The sequence below is a fragment of the Drosophila bipectinata genome, unplaced genomic scaffold (assembly GCF_030179905.1).
Source record: "Drosophila bipectinata strain 14024-0381.07 unplaced genomic scaffold, DbipHiC1v2 scaffold_145, whole genome shotgun sequence".
Classification (NCBI taxonomy): Eukaryota; Metazoa; Arthropoda; class Insecta; order Diptera; family Drosophilidae; genus Drosophila; species Drosophila bipectinata.
In genome coordinates this window covers 1-12,500 of record NW_027222783.1, presented here as the reverse complement: position 1 = coordinate 12,500, position 12,500 = coordinate 1, and the positions used below count along the sequence as shown (strand labels likewise).

The following is a 12,500-nucleotide window of genomic DNA, read 5'->3' as shown; positions in this document are numbered from 1 at the left end:
TTCAACCAATATAACGATCTTGCGATCGCTTGGTTTTAGCCTAATAAAAGCACATGTCCCATAAGGTTCATGTTTTAATTGCATGTATTAGCTCTAGAATTACCACAGTTATCCAAGTAACTGTTAACGATCTAAGGAACCATAACTGATATAATGAGCCTTTTGCGGTTTCACTTTTAATGCGTGTGTACTTAGACATGCATGGCTTAATCTTTGAGACAAGCATATAACTACTGGCAGGATCAACCAGAATAATGTTTATATCTTTGATATATTTCATTTTCATATTGATATATAGAAAATAAATATTGCAAATATTTGTATAAATTAAAATATTAACGAATTTGGCCAATTATTATATGGCATTCAATATTCGTTCATTTATTAAAATATATATACATATATATATATATATATATATATTTATAATATATCCCTCGGGTGCCCAACGCATACACCTCAGGGTATATTTTTTTCATGGCTTTTTCTTAAACCCTCGTTTGTGTTAGGGTATTTATATGAGCGGGCGGTCTTTTTATTTATATAAGCCTTCTTTAATATTTTTTTTAATAAAATACAATATTATGCATATATTTAATTCTAAAATATCTTTATATTTTCACATACAACAATTTGTATATATTCACATATATATATTTGCTTAATTTTATAATAAAATTATCGCATATGTATTTTGATAATAAATTTAAAATTTATTTTCTTTGTATATAAAAGTCTAGTTTTATATGATATAAAACTAAGCACTTTTTAATTTTCATATATTTATATATTTTCATATATATAGTTTATTCATATTTATTTATACAATAATAATAATAATAATATTACTACTATTATCATATACGTATATGAAATTAAATTTAATTCCATATACTTACTAGGATATAATAAAAAGAAATTTTTATTTGCCTAGAACCAGAAATTAACGATAATAATTGGAAACTTGTCAAATTATAATTTATAATAAGACGTAGACGCTTCAACGATATTATCTAAGTATACAATATAGTGTATATATAATATATAATATAGTATGTTATATTATATAGATAGGCTTACACCACCTACCATATATACCTTTTTGACCACACTTTCGTCAAGCTGGGTATTTATTTGCCTTCTTTCCCTCACCTAAAAATACTCATCGGTATTTTAGTATATTCATATAATATAAATAATATACTATATTGGTAGGACGACACCACCTACCCTATATACCTTTTTGAACACACTTTCGTCAAGCTGGGTATTTATTTGCCTTTTTACCCTCACCTAAATATACTCATCGGTATATTTCAGTATATTTTAGTATATCCATATGAATATGTATATCCATATCCATATCCATATCCATATCCATATGAAAATAATTTAATATTTCCATATTTATTATAATATAATAAATATTATTATATTATATATTATATGGTAGGCTATCCCCATCACCTACCATATATTTCATATACATATAAATATTTTCATATCCATATATATTTTTTTATATTCATATATTTTCATATATGTTATATGCATATGTATTCATAACCATATGCTCATATATTAATACTGGCGGTCTTCTGTTTAATATAATATTATTTTAATATTATATTGGCAGGCTGAACACCACCTACCCTATATACCTTTTTGAACACGGTTTCGTCAATCCGGTCATTTATTGTATGGGAAGTATGACTTTCCCACACATATTTGGATATCCATACGATTGCATATCCATATGAAAATATTTTTAATATTTTTAATATATTTTTAATATTTCCATATTTAATATAATATAATTAAATTATTATATTATATATTATATGGTAGGCTATCACCATCACCTACCATATATTTCATATACATATAAATATTTTCATATCCATATATATTTTTTTATATTCATATATTTTCATATATGTTATATGCATATGTATTCATAACCATATGCTTATATATTAATACTGGCGGTCTTCTGTTTAATATAATATTATTTTAATATTATATTGGTAGGCCGAACACCACCTACCCTATATACCTTTTTGAACACGGTTTCGTCAATCCGGTCATTTATTGTATGGGAAGTATGACTTTCCCACACATATTTGGATATCCATACGATTGCATATCCATATGAAAATATTTTTAATATTTTTAATATATTTTTAATATTTCCATATTTAATATAATATAATTAAATTATTATATTATATATTATATGGTAGGCTATCACCATCACCTACCATATATTTCATATACATATAAATATTTTCATATCCATATATATTTTTTTATATTCATATATTTTCATATATGTTATATGCATATGTATTCATAACCATATGCTCATATATTAATACTGGCGGTCTTCTGTTTAATATAATATTATTTTAATATTATATTGGTAGGCCGAACACCACCTACCCTATATACCTTTTTGAACACGGTTTCGTCAATCCGGTCATTTATTGTATGGGAAGTATGACTTTCCCACACATATTTGGATATCCATACGATTGCATATCCATATGAAAATATTTTTAATATTTTTAATATATTTTTAATATTTCCATATTTAATATAATATAATTAAATTATTATATTATATATTATATGGTAGGCTATCCTCATCACCTACCATATATTTCATATACATATAAATATTTTCATATCCATATATATTTTTTTATATTCATATATTTTCATATATGTTATATGCATATGTATTCATAACCATATGCTCATATATTAATACTGGCGGTCTTCTGTTTAATATAATATTATTTTAATATTATATTGGCAGGCTGAACACCACCTACCCTATATACCTTTTTGAACACGGTTTCGTCAATCCGGTCATTTATTGTATGGGAAGTATGACTTTCCCACACATATTTGGATATCCATACGATTGCATATCCATATGAAAATATTTTTAATATTTTTAATATATTTTTAATATTTCCATATTTAATATAATATAATTAAATTATTATATTATATATTATATGGTAGGCTAACATCATCACCTACCATATATTCCATATACATATAAATATTTTCATATTCATATATATTTTTTTTTATATATTCATATATTTTCATATATGTTATATGCATATGTATTCATAACCATATGCTTATATATTAATACTGGCGATCTTCTGTTTAATATAATATTATTTTAATATTATATTGGTAGGCCGAACACCACCTACCCTATATACCTTTTTGAACACGGTTTCGTCAATCCGGTCATTTATCGTATAGGAAGTACGACTTTCCCACACATATTTGGATATCCATACGATTGCATATCCATATGAAAATATTTTTAATATTTTTAATATTCGTGAGTTTTTAAATAGGGACAGAAGGAATCTCTTGAATTGAATCATGCGCGTCACTAATAAGATGACGAGGCATTTGGCTACCTATGCGAAAGTAATTCAACTCCCGCCGTCTTAAGGTTTAAGACTTATAACAATATATGTTTAATATTTTTAATATCCGTGAGGTTTTAAATAGGGACAGAAGGAATCTCTTGAATTGAATCATGCGCGTCACTAATAAGATGACGAGGCATTTGGCTACCTATGCGAAAGTAATTCAACTCCCGCCGTCTTAAGGTTTAAGACTTATAACAATATATGTTTAATATTTTTAATATCCGTGAGGTTTTAAATAGGGACAGAAGGAATCTCTTGAATTGAATCATGCGCGTCACTAATAAGATGACAAGGCATTTGGCTACCTATGCGAAAGTAATTCAACTCCCGCCGTCTTAAGGTTTAAGACTTATAACAATATATGTTTAATATTTTTAATATCCGTGAGGTTTTAAATAGGGACAGAAGGAATCTCTTGAATTGAATCATGCGCGTCACTAATAAGATGACGAGGCATTTGGCTACCTATGCGAAAGTAATTCAACTCCCGCCGTCTTAAGGTTTAAGACTTATAACAATATATGTTTAATATTTTTAATATCCGTGAGGTTTTAAATAGGGACAGAAGGAATCTCTTGAATTGAATCATGCGCGTCACTAATAAGATGACGAGGCATTTGGCTACCTATGCGAAAGTAATTCAACTCCCGCCGTCTTAAGGTTTAAGACTTATAACAATATATGTTTAATATTTTTAATATCCGTGAGGTTTTAAATAGGGACAGAAGGAATCTCTTGAATTGAATCATGCGCGTCACTAATAAGATGACGAGGCATTTGGCTACCTATGCGAAAGTAATTCAACTCCCGCCGTCTTAAGGTTTAAGACTTATAACAATATATGTTTAATATTTTTAATATCCGTGAGGTTTTAAATAGGGACAGAAGGAATCTCTTGAATTGAATCATGCGCGTCACTAATAAGATGACGAGGCATTTGGCTACCTATGCGAAAGTAATTCAACTCCCGCCGTCTTAAGGTTTAAGACTTATAACAATATATGTTTAATATTTTTAATATCCGTGAGGTTTTAAATAGGGACAGAAGGAATCTCTTGAATTGAATCATGCGCGTCACTAATAAGATGACGAGGCATTTGGCTACCTATGCGAAAGTAATTCAACTCCCGCCGTCTTAAGGTTTAAGACTTATAACAATATATGTTTAATATTTTTAATATCCGTGAGGTTTTAAATAGGGACAGAAGGAATCTCTTGAATTGAATCATGCGCGTCACTAATAAGATGACAAGGCATTTGGCTACCTATGCGAAAGTAATTCAACTCCCGCCGTCTTAAGGTTTAAGACTTATAACAATATATGTTTAATATTTTTAATATCCGTGAGGTTTTAAATAGGGACAGAAGGAATCTCTTGAATTGAATCATGCGCGTCACTAATAAGATGACGAGGCATTTGGCTACCTATGCGAAAGTAATTCAACTCCCGCCGTCTTAAGGTTTAAGACTTATAACAATATATGTTTAATATTTTTAATATCCGTGAGGTTTTAAATAGGGACAGAAGGAATCTCTTGAATTGAATCATGCGCGTCACTAATAAGATGACGAGGCATTTGGCTACCTATGCGAAAGTAATTCAACTCCCGCCGTCTTAAGGTTTAAGACTTATAACAATATATGTTTAATATTTTTAATATCCGTGAGGTTTTAAATAGGGACAGAAGGAATCTCTTGAATTGAATCATGCGCGTCACTAATAAGATGACGAGGCATTTGGCTACCTATGCGAAAGTAATTCAACTCCCGCCGTCTTAAGGTTTAAGACTTATAACAATATATGTTTAATATTTTTAATATCCGTGAGGTTTTAAATAGGGACAGAAGGAATCTCTTGAATTGAATCATGCGCGTCACTAATAAGATGACGAGGCATTTGGCTACCTATGCGAAAGTAATTCAACTCCCGCCGTCTTAAGGTTTAAGACTTATAACAATATATGTTTAATATTTTTAATATCCGTGAGGTTTTAAATAGGGACAGAAGGAATCTCTTGAATTGAATCATGCGCGTCACTAATAAGATGACGAGGCATTTGGCTACCTATGCGAAAGTAATTCAACTCCCGCCGTCTTAAGGTTTAAGACTTATAACAATATATGTTTAATATTTTTAATATCCGTGAGGTTTTAAATAGGGACAGAAGGAATCTCTTGAATTGAATCATGCGCGTCACTAATAAGATGACGAGGCATTTGGCTACCTATGCGAAAGTAATTCAACTCCCGCCGTCTTAAGGTTTAAGACTTATAACAATATATGTTTAATATTTTTAATATCCGTGAGGTTTTAAATAGGGACAGAAGGAATCTCTTGAATTGAATCATGCGCGTCACTAATAAGATGACGAGGCATTTGGCTACCTATGCGAAAGTAATTCAACTCCCGCCGTCTTAAGGTTTAAGACTTATAACAATATATGTTTAATATTTTTAATATCCGTGAGGTTTTAAATAGGGACAGAAGGAATCTCTTGAATTGAATCATGCGCGTCACTAATAAGATGACAAGGCATTTGGCTACCTATGCGAAAGTAATTCAACTCCCGCCGTCTTAAGGTTTAAGACTTATAACAATATATGTTTAATATTTTTAATATCCGTGAGGTTTTAAATAGGGACAGAAGGAATCTCTTGAATTGAATCATGCGCGTCACTAATAAGATGACGAGGCATTTGGCTACCTATGCGAAAGTAATTCAACTCCCGCCGTCTTAAGGTTTAAGACTTATAACAATATATGTTTAATATTTTTAATATCCGTGAGGTTTTAAATAGGGACAGAAGGAATCTCTTGAATTGAATCATGCGCGTCACTAATAAGATGACGAGGCATTTGGCTACCTATGCGAAAGTAATTCAACTCCCGCCGTCTTAAGGTTTAAGACTTATAACAATATATGTTTAATATTTTTAATATCCGTGAGGTTTTAAATAGGGACAGAAGGAATCTCTTGAATTGAATCATGCGCGTCACTAATAAGATGACGAGGCATTTGGCTACCTATGCGAAAGTAATTCAACTCCCGCCGTCTTAAGGTTTAAGACTTATAACAATATATGTTTAATATTTTTAATATCCGTGAGGTTTTAAATAGGGACAGAAGGAATCTCTTGAATTGAATCATGCGCGTCACTAATAAGATGACAAGGCATTTGGCTACCTATGCGAAAGTAATTCAACTCCCGCCGTCTTAAGGTTTAAGACTTATAACAATATATGTTTAATATTTTTAATATCCGTGAGGTTTTAAATAGGGACAGAAGGAATCTCTTGAATTGAATCATGCGCGTCACTAATAAGATGACGAGGCATTTGGCTACCTATGCGAAAGTAATTCAACTCCCGCCGTCTTAAGGTTTAAGACTTATAACAATATATGTTTAATATTTTTAATATCCGTGAGGTTTTAAATAGGGACAGAAGGAATCTCTTGAATTGAATCATGCGCGTCACTAATAAGATGACGAGGCATTTGGCTACCTATGCGAAAGTAATTCAACTCCCGCCGTCTTAAGGTTTAAGACTTATAACAATATATGTTTAATATTTTTAATATCCGTGAGGTTTTAAATAGGGACAGAAGGAATCTCTTGAATTGAATCATGCGCGTCACTAATAAGATGACAAGGCATTTGGCTACCTATGCGAAAGTAATTCAACTCCCGCCGTCTTAAAGTTTAAGACTTATAACAATATAAATGAAAAATATTATTTTCATTTTTCACGTCACTAATAAGATGACGAGGCATTTGGCTACCTAAACGAAAGTAATTCATCTTCCGCCGTTATAAGGTTTAAGACTTATAACAATATAAATGAAAAATATTATTTTCATTTTTCACGTCACTAATAAGATGACGAGGCATTTGGCTACCTATGCGAAAGTAATTCAACTCCCGCCGTCTTAAAGTTTAAGACTTATAACAATATAAATGAAAAATATTATTTTCATTTTTCACGTCACTATTAAGATGACGAGGCATTTGGCTACCTAAACGAAAGTAATTCATCTTCCGCCGTTATAAGGTTTAAGACTTATAACAATATAAATGAAAAATATTATTTTCATTTTTCACGTCACTAATAAGATGACGAGGCATTTGGCTACCTATGCGAAAGTAATTCAACTCCCGCCGTCTTAAAGTTTAAGACTTATAACAATATAAATGAAAAATATTATTTTCATTTTTCACGTCACTAATAAGATGACGAGGCATTTGGCTACCTATGCGAAAGTAATTCAACTCCCGCCGTCTTAAGGTTTAAGACTTATAACAATATATGTTTAATATTTTTAATATCCGTGAGGTTTTAAATAGGGACAGAAGGAATCTCTTGAATTGAATCATGCGCGTCACTAATAAGATGACGAGGCATTTGGCTACCTATGCGAAAGTAATTCAACTCCCGCCGTCTTAAGGTTTAAGACTTATAACAATATATGTTTAATATTTTTAATATCCGTGAGGTTTTAAATAGGGACAGAAGGAATCTCTTGAATTGAATCATGCGCGTCACTAATAAGATGACGAGGCATTTGGCTACCTATGCGAAAGTAATTCAACTCCCGCCGTCTTAAAGTTTAAGACTTATAACAATATAAATGAAAAATATTATTTTCATTTTTCACGTCACTAATAAGATGACGAGGCATTTGGCTACCTAAAAGAAAGTAATTCATCTTCCGCCGTTATAAGGTTTAAGACTTATAACAATATAAATGAAAAATATTATTTTCATTTTTCACGTCACTAATAAGATGACGAGGCATTTGGCTACCTAAACGAAAGTAATTCAACTCCCGCCGTCTTAAGGTTTAAGACTTATAACAATATAAATGAAAAATATTATTTTCATTTTTCACGTCACTAATAAGATGACGAAACAGTTAGTAGGCCACAATTAGTAGGGAAACGTGGACAACCCGTGATAAATCCTTATATGCTTTCTTAGATATAGCATATAAAGATTTTTTATACTAAATATACATATTTACACATGCATATTTACATTTTTTTTATATTTCGAATCATCAAGCAAAGGATAAGCTTCAGTGGATCGCAGTATGGCAGCTGCTCAACCACTTACAACACCTTGCCCGTTACAAAAGTCGTTTACAATTGATTCTAGGCTTTGTCATTGTATTAAATAATGTTTTCATATGTAACTAGCATGGCATCAGGTGATCAAAGATCCTCCCAATTTACTATGTTACAAATTACATTGGCATCACATCCATTGTCGTTTAAAATATAAATAATAAACTTTAAATGGTTTAGAAGCCATACAATGCAAATTGCCCCTTATTTATCATTGCAGTCCAGCACGGATACGACCTTAGAGGCGTTCAGGCATAATCCAACGGACGTAGCGTCATACCACTGTTCGCTCGAACAAGTATTGTGCCATTGGTCCGTACCTGCGGTTCCTCTCGTACTACGCAGGAATGCTGTCGCAACAACGTTTTGTCATTAGTAGGGTAAAACTAACCTGTCTCACGACGGTCTAAACCCAGCTCACGTTCCCTTGCATGGGTGAACAATCCAACGCTTGGTGAATTTTGCTTCACAATGATAGGAAGAGCCGACATCGAAGGATCAAAAAGCGACGTCGCTATGAACGCTTGGCCGCCACAAGCCAGTTATCCCTATGGTAACTTTTCTGACACCTCTTGTTAAAAACTCTTTAAACCAAAAGGATCGATAGGCCGAGCTTTTGCTGTCCCTGTGTGTACTGAACACCGAGATCAAGTCAGCATTTGCCCTTTTGCTCTATGTGTGGTTTCTGTCCGCACTGAGCTGGCCTTGGGACACCTCCGTTATTATTTGAGAGATGTACCGCCCCAGTCAAACTCCCTACCTGGCAATGTCCTTGAATTGGATCATACCTGAGTAATTGGAGTTATACCAAATTTTCAAATCGATAATACATGAATGCATCTCTCATTAAAGAATTTGTTTGCGATTATATAACAAACTCGTGATACTTTGATCAAGAAGCTTGCATCAAAACCCAATACCATAAGATATAATAAATATATCCGTATAATGGCTAGGAAATGATACACGTTCCATTTAATCAAGTAAGTAAGGAAACAATAAGAGTAGTGGTATTTCATTGTCGATACCAAACCGAAGTCTAATATCTCCCACTTATTCTACACCTCTTATGTCTCCTTACACTGCCAGATTAGAGTCAAGCTCAAAAGGGTCTTCTTTCCCCGCTAATTATTCCAAGCCCGTTCCCTTGGCTGTGGTTTCGCTAGATAGTAGATAGGGACAGAAGGAATCTCGTTAATCCATTCATGCGCGTCACTAATTAGATGACGAGGCATTTGGCTACCTTAAGAGAGTCATAGTTACTCCCGCCGTTGACCCGCGCTTACTTGAATTTCTTCACTTTGACATTCAGAGCACTGGGCAGAAATCACATTGTGTCAACACCCGCTAGGGCCATCACAATGCTTTGTTTTAATTAGACAGTCGGATTCCCCAAGTCCGTGCCAGTTCTGAATTGATTGTTAATTGATAATCGTTATAATTAATAAGAACTAATTGGTTTGACCCAACTAGTATTCTTAAAAATTTTAGCAAGAAAGTTCCACAATTGGATACGTAACTAAACTATCCGGGGAACAAGTTACAACCATAAATGATTATAACTCTATTTACCCAGAACGAGCACATAAACCATATTATTGTTTCCCAATCAAGCCCGACTATCTCAATCTTCAGAGCCAATCCTTATCCCGAAGTTACGGATCTAATTTGCCGACTTCCCTTACCTACATTATTCTATCGACTAGAGACTCTTCACCTTGGAGACCAGCTGCGGATATTGGTACGGCCTGTTGAGAAGTTTGCGTATCCCCACCATAAATTTTCAAGGTCCGAGGAGAAAATATCGACACAACAGTATATGTCATGCTCTTCTAGCCCATCTACCATATCTCTCTGCGAAAGACTTCCATGGTAGTACGACTATAAAACAGAAAAGAAAACTCTTCCGATATCTCTCGACGGCTTCTTTATGGTCGTTCCTGTTGCCAGGATGAGCACGAGGCCCATATTTAATAACAAACGGATACTCAACAGGTTACGGAATTGGAACCGTATTCCCTTTCGTTCAAAATTATTCAAGTATATAATTTTCACAATAATTGTAATATTTATTTTTACTTGAAAATTTTCGGCTTTCGCCTTGAACTTAGGACCGACTAACTCGTGATCAACCACTGTTCACACGAAACCCTTCTCCACTTCAGTCCTCCAAGGTCTCATTCGATTATTTGCTACTACCACCAAGATCTGTACCAATAGCAGCTCCATGCAGGCTTACGCCAAACACTTCTACGCATACCATTGTACCTTCCTACTCACTAAAGTTTCAAAATTTATATTACAAGTAATATAAATCATCTACTTTAGCGGTAATGTATAGGTATACAACTTAAGCGCCATCCATTTTAAGGGCTAGTTGCTTCGGCAGGTGAGTTGTTACACACTCCTTAGCGGATTTCGACTTCCATGATCACCGTCCTGCTGTTTTAAGCAACCAACGCCTTTCATGGTTTCTGCATGAGTTGTTAATTTGGGCACCGTAACATTACGTTTGGTTCATCCCACAGCGCCAGTTCTGCTTACCAAAAGTGGCCCACTGGGCACATTATATCATAACCTTAAACTTCATATCAAGAAAGTTAAGGTTCTTACCCATTTAAAGTTTGAGAATAGGTTAAGATCGTTTCGACCCTAAGGCCTCTAATCATTCGCTTTACCAGATAAGATTATTTTATATAACATTAAAATGCACCAGCTATCCTGAGGGAAACTTCGGAAGGAACCAGCTACTAGATGGTTCGATTGGTCTTTCGCCCCTATACTCAATTCTGACAATCGATTTGCACGTCAGAACTGTTTCGGTCTTCCATCAGGGTTTCCCCTGACTTCAACCTGATCAAGTATAGTTCACCATCTTTCGGGTCACAGCATATCTGCTCAAGGTACGTTCCAGTTAGAGGCATAAATAATATAAATATTATTATACATAACTATATAGAACGCCCCGGGATTGTGTTAATTAACTATAAAATAGTTAAAAAACTAATCCCATTAATAGTCAAGTTAATTACGCTATTAGGTTTATATCCCAATAACTTGCACATATGTTAGACTCCTTGGTCCGTGTTTCAAGACGGGTCCCGAAGGTATCCTGAATCTTTCGCATTGTTAATCATACAAGTGCATATAATAAACACAAAAATCAATGATAATTATGCCATTATATAATTCCGAAAAATTAACGCACTGTATTCTTATTAATCTATCAACACTTTATCAAATTAATGACATTTATCCTATGTTAAAATGCAAGCATAATAATTTGAATAAACTATAAGTCATATTTTATGATAAATTATATATGTTAATAGATTACAATGTCCTTATATGGAAAAAATGCACACTATTTCTATAATATTATTTAAATATTATAACTTTAATGATGAATTTCCATAATTGATATTCAGGTTCATCGGGCTTAACCTCTAAGCAGTTTCACGTACTATTTAACTCTCTATTCAGAGTTCTTTTCAACTTTCCCTCACGGTACTTGTTACTATCGGTCTCATGGTTATATTTAGTTGTAGATGGAGTTTACCACCCACTTAGTGCTGCACTATCAAGCAACACGACTCTTTGGAAACATCATCTAGTAATCATTAACGTTATACGGGCCTGGCACCTCTAATGGGTAAATGGCCTCATTTAAGAACGGACTTAAATCGTTAATTTCTCATACTAGAATATTGACGCTCCATACACTGACATCTCACATTTGCCATATAGACAAAGTGACTTAGTGCTGAACTGATTTCTTTTCGCTCGCCGCTACTAAGAAAATCCTTGTAGTTTCTTTTCCTCCCCTAATTAATATGCTTAAATTCAGGGGGTAGTCCATATGAGTTGAGGTTGTATAAAGCAATGTAGATATATATAAACAATATATCT

General features: G+C 33.1%; 2 non-coding genes across 2 annotated transcripts in view; both read right to left on the bottom strand.

Moving 5' to 3' along the window:
• LOC138927020 (small subunit ribosomal RNA) overlaps positions 1-253 on the bottom strand; it is a 1,995-nt gene extending 1,742 nt beyond the window's left edge. Inside the window, exon 1 of the ribosomal RNA XR_011443667.1 lies at positions 1-253. This exon is cut by the window's left edge and continues 1,742 nt beyond it. This is a non-coding gene — a ribosomal RNA (small subunit ribosomal RNA).
• Positions 254-8,516: 8,263 nt separating this feature from the next.
• On the bottom strand, positions 8,517-12,464 carry LOC138927017 (large subunit ribosomal RNA). The gene has a single exon (XR_011443664.1). It is a non-coding gene; the product is annotated as a large subunit ribosomal RNA (ribosomal RNA).
• Positions 12,465-12,500: the final 36 nt, after the last annotated feature.